The 16,181-nt window shown below is 47.8% G+C and overlaps 1 pseudogene; it reads left to right on the top strand.

Annotated features, from left to right (window-relative positions):
- The first annotated feature begins 663 nt into the window (after window positions 1-663).
- On the top strand, window positions 664-2,671 carry LOC131478853 (uncharacterized; annotated as a pseudogene).
- Window positions 2,672-16,181: the final 13,510 nt, after the last annotated feature.

The following is a 16,181-nucleotide window of genomic DNA, read 5'->3' on the forward strand; positions in this document are numbered from 1 at the left end:
TGCTGGAGGGCTCCATTCGTCCAGGGGCGAGGGGCCCCTGGCCACTGCCCACTCAGGTTTAACATTTGGAGGTCCCACCAAGATTTGGGGACCCTCTGCCGTACCCAAGGTCAGCTGGCCAACAGGAGATAAGGCTGTGACTGCAGTCAATCACTTTCTGTTGTCCCTTATTGTTGTTCCTTATTGTGGTATTGTTAGACTTGGTCTTTGGTGATCTCTTGGTGATATTGAGGGTCTTGGTCTTTGGTCATCTCTTTGTGATATTGAAAGACTTGGGCTTTGGTGTTTTCCTGATGGATCCGTGTGGCCTCCGATGAGGTGTGTGGGGGAGACTTGAGAAGGAGTTGATGAACTCGGACTTCTCTCTCTCCACCCTGGGGGACACCCCATGGGAGTGGAAGCCTTTGGGCTTCGTGTGGAAGCCTACAAGCTTCGTGTGGTGGCCACATCTTTTTTTTTCCTTTTCTTTCTTCCTTGTTGTTGCTGTTTTTGGGTACATTTGTTGTCCAGGAATGGAGTTTGGTTGAACTCCCCGTGTATTCTGTGGAGGCGCTGGTGCTGTGTGAATGAGTAAGCGTGCTGTGTGTGTGTGTGTGAGGAAGGCCTGTGTATGTTGCCTGCAGTGTGTGAAGTTTGATAAATAAGAAGTGTGTATGTGTTAAAATGGGTCAAAAGTTCACAACTCCCCTGAGCCTCTCCCTAGATCACTGGAGTGAGGTCCGTGACCGGAGCCACAGCCTCTCCACGGATGTGAAAAAGAAGAAATGGACGACCCTTTGTGCAGCTGAATGGCCATCATTCGATGTCGGATGGCCATGAGAGGGAATTTTTAATCTATCCATTATTTTACAGGGTAAGGACCGAATCTATGACAAGAGTCCCCGAGGCCATCTGGATCAGATCCCTTATGTAACTGTGTGGGAGAACCCTGCCACTAATCCCCCTTCCTGGGTGTCTCCACTTCTCCCAACAGGACAGGAGAGAGCCAGAGGGCCATTGGGAAATATTTCTTCTTTATACTCCACTGTAGTTAAAGGCTCTGTTAAGGCGGTCCTTCCCCAAGATGACATCTCACTAGCTGATTTGCTGAATGAGGAACCCCCTCCTTACCAGGTCCCTCCTGAACAGCCTGCCGCCCCAAAGGCGGCTCAGCCTCTGCCAAGGGCCGCAGAGCGACCGGAGCCATCGGCACCAGTGGCGGCAAACACTACCACCAAATTGCTGCCCAACTCACCCATGGCAGGCAGGCTGAAAAAGAGGAGGGAAACTGTTCCAGGAAAAGTGTCAGTGACCCTTCCGTTGCGTCAGGTGGGAGGCGCCAAGGGTCCCTGGCAGTATTGGCCTTTTTCTGCGTCTGATGTTTATAATTGGAAACAGAATTACCCTTCTTTTTCCAAGGATCCTTATACACTGACAGGGTTAATTGAATCTATTCTGCTGACCCACCAGCCCACGTGGGAGGATTGCCAGCAGCTTTTACAGATCTTGTTAACCTCTGAAGAGAGACAAAGGTGTTCATGGAAGCCTGGAAAAATGTTCCGGGGGACGATGGCTGGCCCACTCAGCTTCCCAATGAAATTGATGAGGCATTGCCTCTGACGCGTCCAGATTGGGATTTTCACACAGATCAAGGTAGGGGACACCTACGTCTGTATTCGCCGGATTCTCATAGCTGGCCTCGAAAGTGCCGGGTGACGCCTGACCAATTTGGCGCAGGTAAAGCAAGTGATTCAAGGGCCAGAGGAGACCCTGACGGGTTTCTTAGAGAGATTAAAGGAAGCCTATCGCATGTACACACCATTTAATCTTGATAGTTAAGAGCAAGCAGTAAATGTGGCAATGGCCTTCATTTGGCAGTCAGCGCCAGATATTCGGAATAAGTTACAGCGATTAAAAAATTTGCAAGGATACAGCCTGACTGACTTATTAAAGGAAGCTGAGAAGATTTTCAATAAGAGAGAAACGGCTGAAGAAAAGGAAGAGAGGCTTAAGAAGGAGCAGAGTTGCTTGAGGAGAGGTTGCGAAAAGAAGCAGAGAAGAGAGAGAGAGAAAGCGCGATAAGGAATTTAGCCGGCTCTTGGCCACAGTAGTGGAAAATAGGAATTCAAGTGCAGGGAGAACAGACAGGCACCAGGAGATGGGCAGGCCTAGAGACTATCGAAACCAGTGTGCCTATTGCAAGGAGACGGGGCATTGGGCCAGAAATTGCCCCAAAGTGAAAGCAAAGGAACGACGGAAAGAGATGAATCAGTCTTCTCGAGTTTTAGCTTTGGATGAAGACTAGGAAAGTCGGGGCAAGGAGCCTCCCCCTGAGCACAGGGTAACCTTGCAAGTAGGGGGGCAGCCAGTAACCTTCTTAGTAAACACAGGGGCTCAACACTCGGTGCTCAATCAGAAGCGTGGGCCTCTAAGTAACCGAACGCCATGGGTGCAGGGAGCCACTGGGGGAAAGCAATACCGATGGACAACTGAGAAAAAGGTACAATTGGTATCAGGAAGAGTTACTCATTCGTTTTTACATGTACCTGACTGCCCATACCCACTCTTGGGAAGAGACTTATTGGGAAAGTTAAAAGCCCAGATACATTTTGAAAAAGTTGGGGCTACAGTTACTGGTCCAGAGGGAGCCCCCTTGCAGGTCCTAACTCTGAGCTTGGAAGAGGAATATTGATTGCATGATAAACCTGACCACTCAATGACCATGACTATTTACTCACAGAATATGTGGTTGACTAAATATCCATTGGCATTAGCAAAGACTAGGGGAATGGAGATGGCCGTGTACCAACCTCCCCTCATAATAAGTGTTAAGACATCGGCGGTGCCGATTGCAGTGAGACAGTATCCAATGACCCGTGAGGCCCATGAAGAGATACGACCTCACATCCAGAGACTCCTAAATCAGGGGATTCTGACTCCCTGCCATTCCCCTTGGAACAACCCTCTGTTGCCAGTCAAGAAACCTGGTACTAATGATTTTAGGCCTGTGCAAGATCTATGGGAGGTTAATAAGAGGGTCGAAGAGATGCGCCCGACAGTTCCAAATCCTTATAATCTTCTCAGCACCCTGCCGCCTACTCATATTTGGTATACAGTGTTGGATTTGAAAGACTCTTTCTTTTGTTTAAGACTGAGCCCCCAGAGTCAGCCTCTGTTCGGGTTCAAATGGCAGGACCCGGAAATGGGTATTTCAGGACAATTGACTTGGACTCGTTTGCCTCAAGGCTTCAAGAACAGCCCTACTCTGTTCAACGAGGCGCTACATCGAGACCTCGCAGACTATCGGGTAAGAAACCCCCATCTGTTTCTTCTCCAGTATGTTGATGACATACGTTTAGCTGCCTCGTCAGAAAAAAATGCGAGGAGGGCACAGGAACTCTTTTAGAGACATTGGGGCATTTGGGATATCGGGCCTCAGCCAAGAAGGCCCAGATTTGCCAACAGAAAGTGACTTACTTAGGTTACAAGCTAAAAGAAGGAGAACGGTGGCTAACTGAGGCACGGAAAGAAACTATTTGCAACATCCCCGTGCCTCAGAACCGCCAATTGCGAGAATTCATTGGCACCACCGGGTTCTGCCAATTGTGGATCCCAGGGTTCGCTGAACTGGCGGATCCCCTGTACCCACTGCTAAAATCTGAGACTCCCTTTGAATGGACCCCAGAGCAGCAGGGGGAGTTAGGATCAAAAAGGAATTGCTCTCTTCCCCGCCATTAGGACTCCCTGACCTAACCAAGCCCTTCAAACTCTTTCTGAATGAGCGAGAGGGATATGCCAAGGGAGTCCTTACTCAAAGACTTGGACCTTTGAGGAGCCCTGTCACCTAGTTATCCAAGAAACTGGACCCAGTGGCTGCTGAATGGCCCCCGTGCCTCAGGATGGTGGCCTCAGTGGCAGTGCTTGTCAAGGATGCCACCAAACTGACCTTGGGGCAGCCCCTGACTGTGTTGATGCCCCACGCTGTTGAATCCCTCACTCGACAGCCTCCGGAGAGATGAGTATCCAATGCTAGACTGACTCACTACCAGTAGATGCTGTTGGATACTAATAGAATTTGGTTTGGGCCAGTCACTACCCTCAACCCTCCCACCCTATTGCCAACACCCCATGAGGCCACCAGCGATCCTCATGATTGTCAGCAAGTCCTGGCCGAAGTTCATGGCACCCGACCAGACCTGCTGGACCAGCCTCTGTCGGGAGCTGATTTCACCTGGTTCACTGATGGGAGTAGCTTCATCGCCAATGGAGAATGGAGGACCAGAGCAGCGGTGACTACCAATTCTCAGGTAATTTGGGCTGGTGCCCTACCGCAAGGGACGTCAGCCCAACAAGCAGAGCTAATTGCCTTGATGAAAGCCCTCTACTGGCAGAAGGTAAGAGACTCAATGTATACACATACAGTAGATACGCCTTTGCTACCACCCACATTCATGGGTGGAGGAGGAGGAGAGGGCTGTTAACGTCTGAGGAAAGAGCTGTTAAAAATGGACAGGAAATTATTGAACTGTTAAAAGCTTTGTTTCTTCCAAAGGACTTAAGTATCGTACACTGTCCAGGACATCAAAAAGGAGATAGCCTGGTGGTGAAAGGAAACTGTTTAACGGATGCTACGACTCAAGAGGCGACAACGGGGCCTCAGGTCCTAGTCACCAGAGATCCCTGCTCTGAGACTCCAGAGGCCCAACCCAGATGGGAGTATTCAGAGCAAGACCTGGATATAGTCCAAGGACTACAGGCCAGTTACGACCCAGAGAAAGAGGTCTGGGTTCATCAAAACAGACGTGTGATGCCCCTTGTGGTGGCCAAGCAGTTAATTAACCAAATTCACAGACTCACTCATTTAGGCGTCAAAACGATGAAGTCAGTTTTACAACGAGAAGAGGTAGCCATCTACATCCCATGTAAAACGGCACTCTTGCAAAAGACTGTTGATAACTGCAATGCCTGCACCCTTGTCAACCCCAGCTGGGAAAGGCCGGTGTTGGGAGTTAGACTAAGGGGGCGTAGGCCAGGAGAACATTGGGAAATAAACTTCACTGAAATTAGGCCAAGGATGTATGGTTACAAATACCTTCTAGTCTTTGTAGACACCTTCTCAGGATGGACAGAAGCCTTTCTCACCAAGAACGAGACAGCCAATGGGTGGTTAAGAAGCTACCAGAAAACATCTTCCCATGATATGAAATGCCACAGATAACAGAGACGGACAATGGGCCTGCCTTCGTCTCCCTGGTAAGTCAGTCAGTGGCCAAGACACTGGGGATCAATTGGAAACCTCATTGTGCATATCGACCCCAGAGCTCAGGACAGGTAGAAAGAATGAATAGAACAATCAAAGAGGCTCTAACCATATTAACACTTGAAACCAGCATTAAAGACTGGGTACAGTCCCTGCCATTAACACTCTACCGGGCCAGAAACACCCCTGGCCCGCATGGCTTAACCCCATTCGAGATTTTATATGGTGCACCCACTCCCCTTATAAATTTTTGTAATGATTTCATTTCTAACCAGACTCAGGAGACGCCACTCCAGGCACATCTAAGGGCGCTACAGCTGGTGCATCAGGACATCTGGAGGCCCCTAGCTTCTGCCTATCAGGACGCCCAGACATCCCCTACAGTGCCACACCCCTATAAGATTGGTGACACTGTCTGGGTTCGCCGGCACCAGTCCAGGACGCTGGAACCGCGTTGGAAAAGATCCTACACTGTCCTCACTATTCCCACCGCTTTGAAGGTAGACGGAATTGTGTCATGGATCCACGCTTCTCACATCAAGGCAAGCAGACCTGAATCCCCGGATGCCAGCATTCCACCTTGGCAATGAAAAGTCCAGTGCACTCAAAACCCCTTAAAGATAAGACTATCGCGTGCCTAATTTTCTACTTTGCTTTTGTGCGCAGTAGCCCCCACCTGCCGCAATTACAAACTTGGCAGGTGATTTCTGCTACCAGTAAGGTAGCATGGAAGGTGCAGTCAGACCGACATCCCATAGGAACTTGGTGATCAAATTTATACCCTGATCTTTGCCGGCTAGTAGCCGGCCTAGAGAATTGGGGTGCCAGTGATAAAAACCCTGCCTCAGCCTCGACATTCTGCCCTTCTCATCCCAGAGGGCGGGGTCCTTCGGGCTTTCTCCCTAACCTAGCCCGCTGTTATAACCCCATGCTCAGGCGGTCCCTTTGAGATGAACCTTTTTATGTGTGTCCTCGAGAGGACTGCAGACGCCCTGCTTGTGAGGGTACAGAGTCCTACTATTGTAAAACATGGGGATGTGAAACTACAGGGACAGGATACTGGATACCTAAGACAAGTAATGACTACATACAAGTGACCAGGGCTACTTTTAATCCCTCATCTTGTAATCAATTAAATGTCACCTTCACCTCCAAAGGTAAAGAAAGCCATTTGCCATGGCTGACAGGTAGAACCTGGGAACTACGTCTGTACAAATCAGGGGAAGATCAAGGGTTTCTCTTCAAGATCAAACTGCACCTAAATCAAGGGCTCCCACAGTCCATTGGACCAAACTTCATTTTGGCAGATCAGAGGGGCCCATCCAGATTACATGAGCCTCCTCCAGCACCACCCACTTCCACTCCCAGCATAGCTGTTACTTCACCCCCTACTCCCAGAGACACCGGAAATCGCCTGTTGAAATTAATCAAGGGGGCATATTTAGCTTTGAATGCATCAGATCCCAATCGAGCTAAAGCTGTTGGCTGTGTTTAAGCCCAAGTCCTCCTTATTATGAAGGCATCGCTGTGAGTCTAGAGCCTTCCACCCACTCTTCGACTCCCCCAGCCTACTCTGTGTGGGATCATGAGCTGACTCTGACTAAAGTCACAGTAAAGGGTTATGTATTAGTAATGTACCTAGGAGACTGAGTCTTTGCAGTGCCTCCCTCCAGGTAAGGCCTAGAGATTATTACTTGACCCCACCTGAAGGAACCTATTGGGCTTGTAACACCGAGTTAACCCCTTGTGTTTCAGCTAGGATTCTTAATCTTACCAGTGATTTTTGTGTGCTTGTACGACTGTGGCCCAGGATGACTTACTATTCCTCTGATGCTATTCTTACAGCCTATGAGCATCCCAACCGGATCAAATGAGAGCCTGTTTCCTTGACCTTAACCATTTTATTAGAGGCAAGAGGAGTCACAACCAGAATAGAAACCGGGACAACAGCCCTGCACCGTACAGACCAGATTCAATTCCTCCATGAGGCGATGGATGAAAATTTAAAGGCTCTAAAAAAGTAAGTACGGGTCCTCAAGAACTCTCTAATTTCCTTGTCTAAAATAGTGTTACAAAATAGATGAGGATTAGACCTGCTTTTTCTAAAAAAAAGAGAATTGTGTGCAGCCCTAAAAGAAAAGTGTTGTTTTCATACGGATCAGACAGGCGTAGTTACTGAGACATTAAATAAACAGAGAAAAAGACTGGACCAGAAACAGAGAGAATTTGAGGTCCAACAGGGCTGGTTTGAAGGAGTGTTTAACTGCTCACCCGGGCTGACTACCTTAATCTCTTTGCTACTGGGACCACTCATCATTTTGTTTTTGCTCCTAGCCATTGGTCCATACGTTATCAATAGACTGGTATGGTTCATGAGAAAAAGGTTGTCAGTGATCCAAACTTCTATACTAACAAAGCAGTATCAAACCCTCAGGCAAGAACAAGAAGCAACTTGAGTCAATGATTTGCCTCATGCCCAAAAAAAGGGGAGGGGGGATAAAGAGCCCAAATTTAGCTCCAGCAGAAAAAGGGTCAATAGGATGCCTGCAGGGAGAAGACCTTGCAAGATAGAGAGCCAGGAGCTGTTGGATGCTTTCCAAAAGCTTGGAACAGTAAGTTTCAGTTTCCCAAGTTTCTATTTTACAAAAGAGACAAATTTCCATTTCTCAGACATTGAACCATTCTTAAAGACTGCTTTAAGCAGGGACAGCTCCCGTACCAATCATAGCCTAGTGTTATGCAAATGTGCCAATGGGATCCCTGTAACCATGCATCTGTTTCTGTAACCTCGCTTCCTGCTTCCCATATCCTACAAAAAGACCCAGCTTGTGCAACTTGGGGCGACTCCCTGCTCGAACGGGCGGGAGCGTCCACGGGCCCGTGTGAAATAAACCTTGCCTCATGCGTGATTGCATGTCTTGGTCTCCTGTCTCGTGTCTGCCCGAGGGCTCCATTCGTCCAGGAGCGTGGGGCCCCTGGCCACTGCCCACTCAGATTTAACACCTCAAGCTCATTTCCTGTTAATGCTCAGCTTAATGAGTGTTAATCAAGTCCTTAGCCCACAGCAAGGTGGGAAATAAGAGACAGACAGACACATCCACATCCATCCTATTATAAAAATGTGCAGCTGGGGAGAGGGATCTTGATATAACAAGACACTCTGTGCAAGCCAACAGCAAGTGAGAACCAAGCAAAACTTTTTTTTTTTTAATTTTAGGAATCTCTACTTTCTGCTCAATTTTTGCTGTAAATCTGCTAGGAATGAGACCCAGTACAATGCTCAACCCAAGCTGAGTTTCACACAGTTAAAACGACACATCTACGTTTGTCCTAGGCACTGGCTACCTTTCTTGGAGAGGTCCTTTCAGCTGGAAACAAGGTGGTAGGAGTGTGATGGGCCTTCTCAACCAGGAATCCCATGAATGAGTTGACTGGCAGCTTTGAGAAGTCACAAGAGAGGCCAGAAGGGAAATGAGTGTGTGGCAGCAGGAGGCCTGCTGAAATGCTGAAACTGCCTGCCATTATATTGCCCAGTTATGGCTCCTATACAGGGGGCACGGCCCTCAGGTGGATCTTGAGGTGTCGCTTTAAAGTGCTCAGCTGCAGGAAGGACTGGCTGCAGATCTCAGAGCACTAGGGCTTCATGTTGGTGTGGATGAAGTAGTGCACATTGAGGTTACCCTTGTTGCTGAAGCACAGGCCACAGTACTTGAAGATGTACGACCACGTCTATTTGTGTGTATGCACCTAAGGGTGACCAGGCTGGCTTTGTGTGAGAATACACACAGCCGAGGCACACAAATGGCTTCTTGCCAGTGTGGATCTGCTGGTGGAAGAGAAAGTGGGAGGATTGCACGAAGCCCTTGTTGCAGTCCTCACACTTGAAGGGCCACTCACTGGTGTGTGACCTCTGGTAAATGACAAGATGGGATTTATAGCAGAAACTCTTGCTGCCTTTATATGGATAAGAGGCCAGCTCTGTGGAGTGTGGGGGCTCTGTCCCAGCCAGGCAGGCAGAGGCTGGGAACGTGCTATTCTCTGACTGTGGGTTTTCCCTCGACCTCTATAGAAAGATCCTACTTTTTGGCATTTCTCTGACTGTGACTGTCCCTCCACGTTGAAGCTTCTCCTTCCAAAACCACGGTGGCAGCAGGCTCAGCACCCTAGCATATGGCAATGACTTCTTCACTGGTGTTATTCCCTGAATCTGCTTTAAGAAGCAAGTCCACATGTGACATTTATCACAGAGCTAGTGCCCATGTTTAGTGCAACCACATGGTCAGCCTCAGCTGCCAGCAGGACCCAATTGTGGGACACTACACATTGTGCCATATTCCAGGGCTCCTCCAAAACAGCCAACTCCCCGACAAAAAGCACCTGACTCTCCTGGAGGTATTTCAGCTGCACACTCACCAGGAGCCCCTGGCAGCTACAGTCTTTCACTGTCCTTCTTTTCTCACTCTTTCATATGTGGCCAGGCATTTGTTCCCTTTGGGTCTCTCTTTATAACAATGTTCCTCCTCTGGTGTGCCTATTCTGACAAACAAAACCAGCAATCACTGACATGCCAGCTCCACTGGTGCTCACCAGGTGCCTCTGTGGCCACAATCTGGAGAGATTTCTGGGGGACTGCCCATCGTCCACCATGAACCATACCAGGCCTGTGACGTCTGTACTCTTATTGCTGTAAGCATATAAAATGCATTCCAAAAAGTCATTGAAAATGCCTATTCAATTCATATATTAATGTCGCCCTCATCTCTTGAGGAAGCATGTTCCTGGTAATTTAAGATATGCACTTTTCTTGGGAGTGACATGCTCTGTTGAATCCAAACATGTGGATAAAATACTTTATATTTGAGAAAAAATGATGACTTGGGGACCCAGAATACTCTAATTGCCTACTACCCAGTCAATCTCCTCTCACACTGCAAACCCAGTCTCCCAGTGCTGGCAGCTACAGATAGCAACCAAGAGCTGCTCCTGATGCAGCCAGTTCCAGGAGTGGGTGCACCACCTCTGGTGCCACCGCTTGAGATCTGATGGAGTTTGAGACCTCGTTGCCAGATAAAGGAAGTTCGTGAGTGGCCTGGTCCCTTGGATGATTCCGTTCCACTGTATCCCATGTGTACCATTGGACAGGCAGGGCCGGGGATGGGAGAAAACTTTTCAGTACTGGCCTTTTTCCTCAAGTGACCTGTATAACTGGAAAATTTAGAATCCCCCATTTTCCAAAGAACCCAAAGTGCGAACTGACCTTGTGGAATCTATTATGAACACCCACTGCCCTATGTGTGATGATTGTCAGCAGCTGCTCAAGACACTGTTCACCACTGTAGAGAGGGAGAGTATATCTAGATGAAGCCCAGGAAAATGTTAATGGAGAGAATGGCAGACTCACGGCAATCCAGAATCTCAATGATGATGCCTTCCCCTTGGACAGCCAAATTGAGACTTTTTGACACTGGAAGGTAGGGAGCATCACCCAGTTTACAGCCAGATTCTAGAGACAGGTCTCAGGGCAGTGGTGTGCCAAACAATGAATTCAGCCAAGGTAAAAGCTATTGTGCAGGGAGAAAATGAAAGCCCATCCATGTTTCTTGAACGCCTTTATGATACTCATAGGCAGTACACTCCCTTAGATCTTATGGCTGAAGAAAATCAGTTGGCAGTAAATTTGTCATTTATCCACCAGGCAGCCCCAGAAGTCAGAAGAAAACTTGACAAGCAGGAGGATCGGCGGGGGGGATGAATATTAGGGATGTTATGAAGATAGCAGAGTAAGTCTTCAATAGTAGAGAAACTCTGGAAGAGAAGGCAGAAAGAATCAGAAAGGAAGACCATGTGTTCCAAAGAAAGAAAACAGAAAACAGCAGAGGGGTCAGAAATGGACCCAGGCCTCCAAGATCCCACAAGATGGGAGGGAGCCCCCACTGGAACAGGTCCAGGTTAGACAGGGAACAATGAATCCACTGCTGTGGGTTAGAACATCAGAAAAAGGAAAACCCATTACTCAGAAGGAATCTGAGAGAGAGGGAGAGGGCAGAGACAATAAACACAGCCGGAGTAATGCTGGAGGTGGAAGAATAGGGAAGTTGGGGCTTGACTCCCTCCCAGATTCTTGGGTAACTTTATATGTGGAGGGAAATACAATAGGGTATAAGGTGAATGCGGGAGCCCAATACTCTGTGCTTAACCAAGCCCTCCTTCACTGATAAGACTAGCATAGTACAAAAGGCAACAGGGTTGAAAGTTTGTTCATGGACAAGCAATAGTAAGGTAGACCTAGGAAAATGCCAGGTCACCTATTCTTTTCTGCTGATCCCAGAGAGTCGGGCACCCTTACTGGGCAGAGACATGCTCACCAAGATTGGGGCTGGCATTCACTTTGAGCCAGACAGAATAGAAGTAAATGACAGCCAGGGGCAGTCGCTTCAGTTACTCGCTAAGTCTCTGGCCAATGAGCACCCTCTCTTTTCCAAATCCCCAGAAACCTGGGATAAGGACATGGTCTACTGGGTTAAGATCTGCCCCCAGGCCTGGGCCAAGATTGAAGGAGAAGGACTGGTGACCCACTCTACCCAGTAGTGGTAGAACTTAAGGCCAATGCACAATACATATGGGTAAAGCAACACCCCATGTTAGAAGAGTTTTGTCAAGGCGGTGTGCCCCACATTCACTGGTTGATAGTGACTGGCATTCTAAAGCCCTGCTACTCTCTGTGGAACATGCCATTGCTCCCATTGAAAAAGCCAAATGGGCATGACTATCGCTCAGTACAGGATTTCAGAAAAGTAAATGAAAGAGTGGAAGATATCCATCCCATGGTGAAAAATCCGTACACTATCCTAAACTGCATCCCTGCTTCACATGTTTGGTATACAACACTTGATCTAAAGGATGCCTCCTTCAGCATAGCCTTGGCCTGAGTTAGCCAGCTGATATTCAATTTGAGTTGTGCAAAGCAGGCATGACAGAGCAGCTGACCTGGACTTGGCTTCAACAGGGATTCAAAAGCTTTTTAATGAAGCACTTAGCTAAGACCTAGAACTATTTTGGTAGGCACACCCCACAGTGATTCTGCTGCAGCATATGGATGATCTATCCTCACCAGTCTGACTGTGGGAAATTGCCAGAGAGCTACAAGAAACTTGCTTGAAGAGCTAGGATGGTTGGGTTATTGGGCCAGTGCGAAGAAGGCTGAGATCTGCAAACAGTTGGTAAACTATCTGGCATATAAATTTATAGAGAGTGCTCTATGCCTAACAGAGGCCATGAAAGAAACTCTTCTCAGAATTCCCATACTCAGCTCCACACAACAGGTGAGAGAATTCTTAGGGTCAAAGGGTTATTGCAGACTCTGGATACTGAGTTATGCAGAGTTGGCTAGGCTCCTGTAAGAGGCCACTAATGAGCACAAGGACTAGACCTGGCTAGTGAGACATGAGCAAGCCTTTGAAGAACTGAGGGCTGCCCTCCTTAAAGCCCCAACACTGACACTGCTAACCCATTAAAACCTTTTATCCTCCTCATGGATGAAAGAAAGGGGATTGCAAAAGGAGTCCTAACCCAACAGCTGGACCCATGGAAATGACAAGTGGATTATCTGTCATAGAATATGTAGCTGCTGGCTGGCCACTGTGCCTCTGTGTCATAGCTGCTATTGTGCTCATGGTGTGGGACACAGACAAACTGCCTTTCTGCCAGAACTTGAAGATTGTAGCTCCTCATGCTGTGGAGGGAGTCCTGAGACAACCCTCTGGCAAGTGGATGAACAATGCAATGCTCACACACTCTCAGGGTCTCTTTGCAGTTTCTCCCAGAATGGTGTTCCTCAAACCAGCCATTTAGAACACTGCCACATTGCTGCCTAACCTGGACCTGGAGACCTTCATGACTGTCATAAGATCTTGTCAGAAGTCACTCAAACTTGTCACGATCTCCTGGACATGCCCTTGCGGATCTGTGAATTGACCTGTTTCAAGGACAGTCATAGCTTTGTGAAGAATGGAGTGCAAAGGCCAGGGGCAGCGGTGGTCGACCACAATGGGGAAGTAGTCTGGAGCCCTGCCCTTCCCTCCACAAACCTCAGTGCAGAAGGCAGAGCTGATTACACTGTCTGAAGCTTTGGAATGAGTGGAGGGGAGACAAGTGACTGTTTACACAGATAGCCAATATGCTTTAGGTACTGTAAATGTTCACTGCACCAACTACCAGGAGCAAGGCACTATGATGGCAGATGGAAGGGAGGTGCAAAACCCAGCAGAAGTATAACACCAGCTCACAGCCATGGAGAAACCCAGGGCAGCTGCCATAGTGCATGTTCCCAGTCACCAGTCAGTAAACACTGCCGAGTGGTGGGAAACTGCCGTGCGGATATAGCAGCAAAAAGGTTGGCCATGGCTGTTGGAAATGCCAGAAGGGAGGAGGAGCAAGCTGTCCAGATAGCAGCAATAGACTTACAAATATGAGAATTCCCCTCACTGCCACCCCATACAAGTTGTAGCTCAGAAGATTTGGAGTGGATGACACCCTAAACATTATTAGTCCTATCCTTACCCCAAAATTTTGGTTATATTACAGTCTCTACCTCCCATTTTATGAGGCTATTGTTGTCAACTCTACCTGGAGTCCCTCAGCAGTAGCCCCAACTTACTTGGTTAACAGGAGCAAGCACCCTTTGGCTATGATTCAAGTTAGTGGGCCAGGGTACTCCATTGTTACCATCCTTTAAGGCAAGCACAGACTTTGCTACTTGATAATGAACTTTTTGGTTTAGTTAAAACTGATTGGTTATGTTCCACCTCAGGGAGTTGGTGCTTTTGATTTCACACTGGATTAACCCTGAACGCTGTATTGCTGTTTGCAATGCGACTACTGAATTTTCTGTTTTTGTGACTTCTTCCTCATGTCCTGTATCACACTGAGAATGATGTATTCCAACATTGGGAGCCTGACTCTATCCTGAGGTATAAGAGAGAGCACATAACTGTCTTCACCCTAGCTGCGCTGTTACATCTGGGAATGGCAGGCATGGGAACAGGGATTGCATCTTTAATCACACAGACTGGAGAGATCAATCCTTAAGAACATCAATTGGTGAAGACCTGGAGTGCACAGAATGATCCATTAGCCATTTAGGGAAGCCCCTCACCTGCATATCTGATGTGGTCATACAGAATCGTAGGGTTGAATCTTGTTGCTAAGTCAAGATGGTCTTTTTGTTGCCCTGGGAGAAGAGTGCTGCTTATGCAGGCCACACTGGAATAGTGAGAGACTCCATGGCTGAGTTCCAGGTAGGTCTGGCCCCAGAGGAAAAAAGAAGGAGCACCACAGGAAGGGTGGTTTGAGTCATGGTTCAACATGAGTCCATGGCTAACTACACTAATGTACACCCTAGCAGGGCCCATAGTCATCCTAATTCTGTTAGTAACAATTGGTCCCTGTATCATGCATAGACAACTGAAATTTGTAAAGGACTGTATCAGTAATGTTCAGTTGCTGGTCGTCAGACAGCAATTCCAGCAGCTGCCCTGCTCTGAGAATGATTCATCAGTGTAAAACAGAAAAGGCGGAAGTGTTAAAGTGTAGGTAAACATTAGAATAATAAAATGTTCTGGTAGAATGATGGTATTTTTGAGTGCTAGAATAGAATGTTTTTCTTGGGCAGTGTGAGATAATTTTGTGCTGAAATAGTTGCTAATTTGTGAGGCCAGGAGTGCTTGGACTTTGGGAGGATTTTGGTTTGGTGATACATCTGCTCTTTGCTGCCTTGTAACTTTGTGAACCCAGGTGTAGGGGGGACAAAGGTGCAATTCTTCTCCAGTTCCAGAAACAGGAGGAAGATAAGGGTGTGAGAATGGGATGAGCCATAAAGATAGTTGGAATGGGAATGGAACATGTTGCCTGTGCCTGAAGGCCATAAAAATTAACATGCCTAAGGTTTTACTTTTGATGAATTTCCCAGCCCAAAAGTGCCAATATAATCTTCTGTCTTGGGCTCATTCGGGACCCAACCATCCATCTTGGTTAGCCTGTATGCCCCAATTGCTGTCTGACTGCAGCATGCTGGTGCAAGAAACTCTGTTTTCTGTTTATATTACCAGCAAAACTCTTTGTCATTCTCTGTGGGTTGACTAGTTCGCACCCTACTTTCAGGGGCTTTAGTTCAGACTCTAGCATGGGAAAGTGTGATCTGACCAGATAATGTATCTGCTCACATCCACAGTGACAAGGCATCAGGAGACATCAGGGTGACAGTTCCTTTCTGCTATCTGACTGCAGAGCTAGGCTCACTGCCATGATGCTTTGCAGCACCCTTCTGGGCAAACACCGGCAACTCTGATGTTGATCCTTCATCTGCTCAGTACTTCCACAGCCTGCTGACACGATTAAAGGCAAGTTGGTTGAAGGAACAGACAAAACAGTCACCCAGATGTGCAGTACTGTTGGGAACACCCGTGTCACCGCATACCCTGTGTCGAATGGAAGGACTAAGGTTACAAAAGAGACAACACATAGTGGGTCATTCTTGTAAAGAGAATGCCATTTATTTGAAGTTGGCCTGCCTCTTTTATAGTCTGCCTGGTTCCTCCAAGTATTTTCCCAATGTTCAAGCAACTCCTAAGCTTCCCTGGGGGCATCTTTAAAAAGGGAAGCAGGGAAGCAGGAACTTGCGGTAAAGCCAGGGGTTAAATATATCAGGCTTACTTTGCCCATCCTGCTACCCCTTCAAAAACAAGCTAAGCTGTGGAGTTAATCCTTGTGAGACTGGACCCTGCACAGTACAAAATTGGGAGCCAGACTTAGCTGCTGCTAGGGTGGTGGATCCTGACCCAGGACAAAATGCATCCCTCCCACTAAGATCAGTCCTGTGATGGACCCAGGGTTTGTGGTCTGGCTGTCACCTCCCTGTGCCCTTAATGCCTACCTTTGTTCAGCT

Source organism: Ochotona princeps, unplaced genomic scaffold (assembly GCF_030435755.1).
Source record: "Ochotona princeps isolate mOchPri1 unplaced genomic scaffold, mOchPri1.hap1 HAP1_SCAFFOLD_473, whole genome shotgun sequence".
NCBI classification, from domain to species: Eukaryota; Metazoa; Chordata; class Mammalia; order Lagomorpha; family Ochotonidae; genus Ochotona; species Ochotona princeps.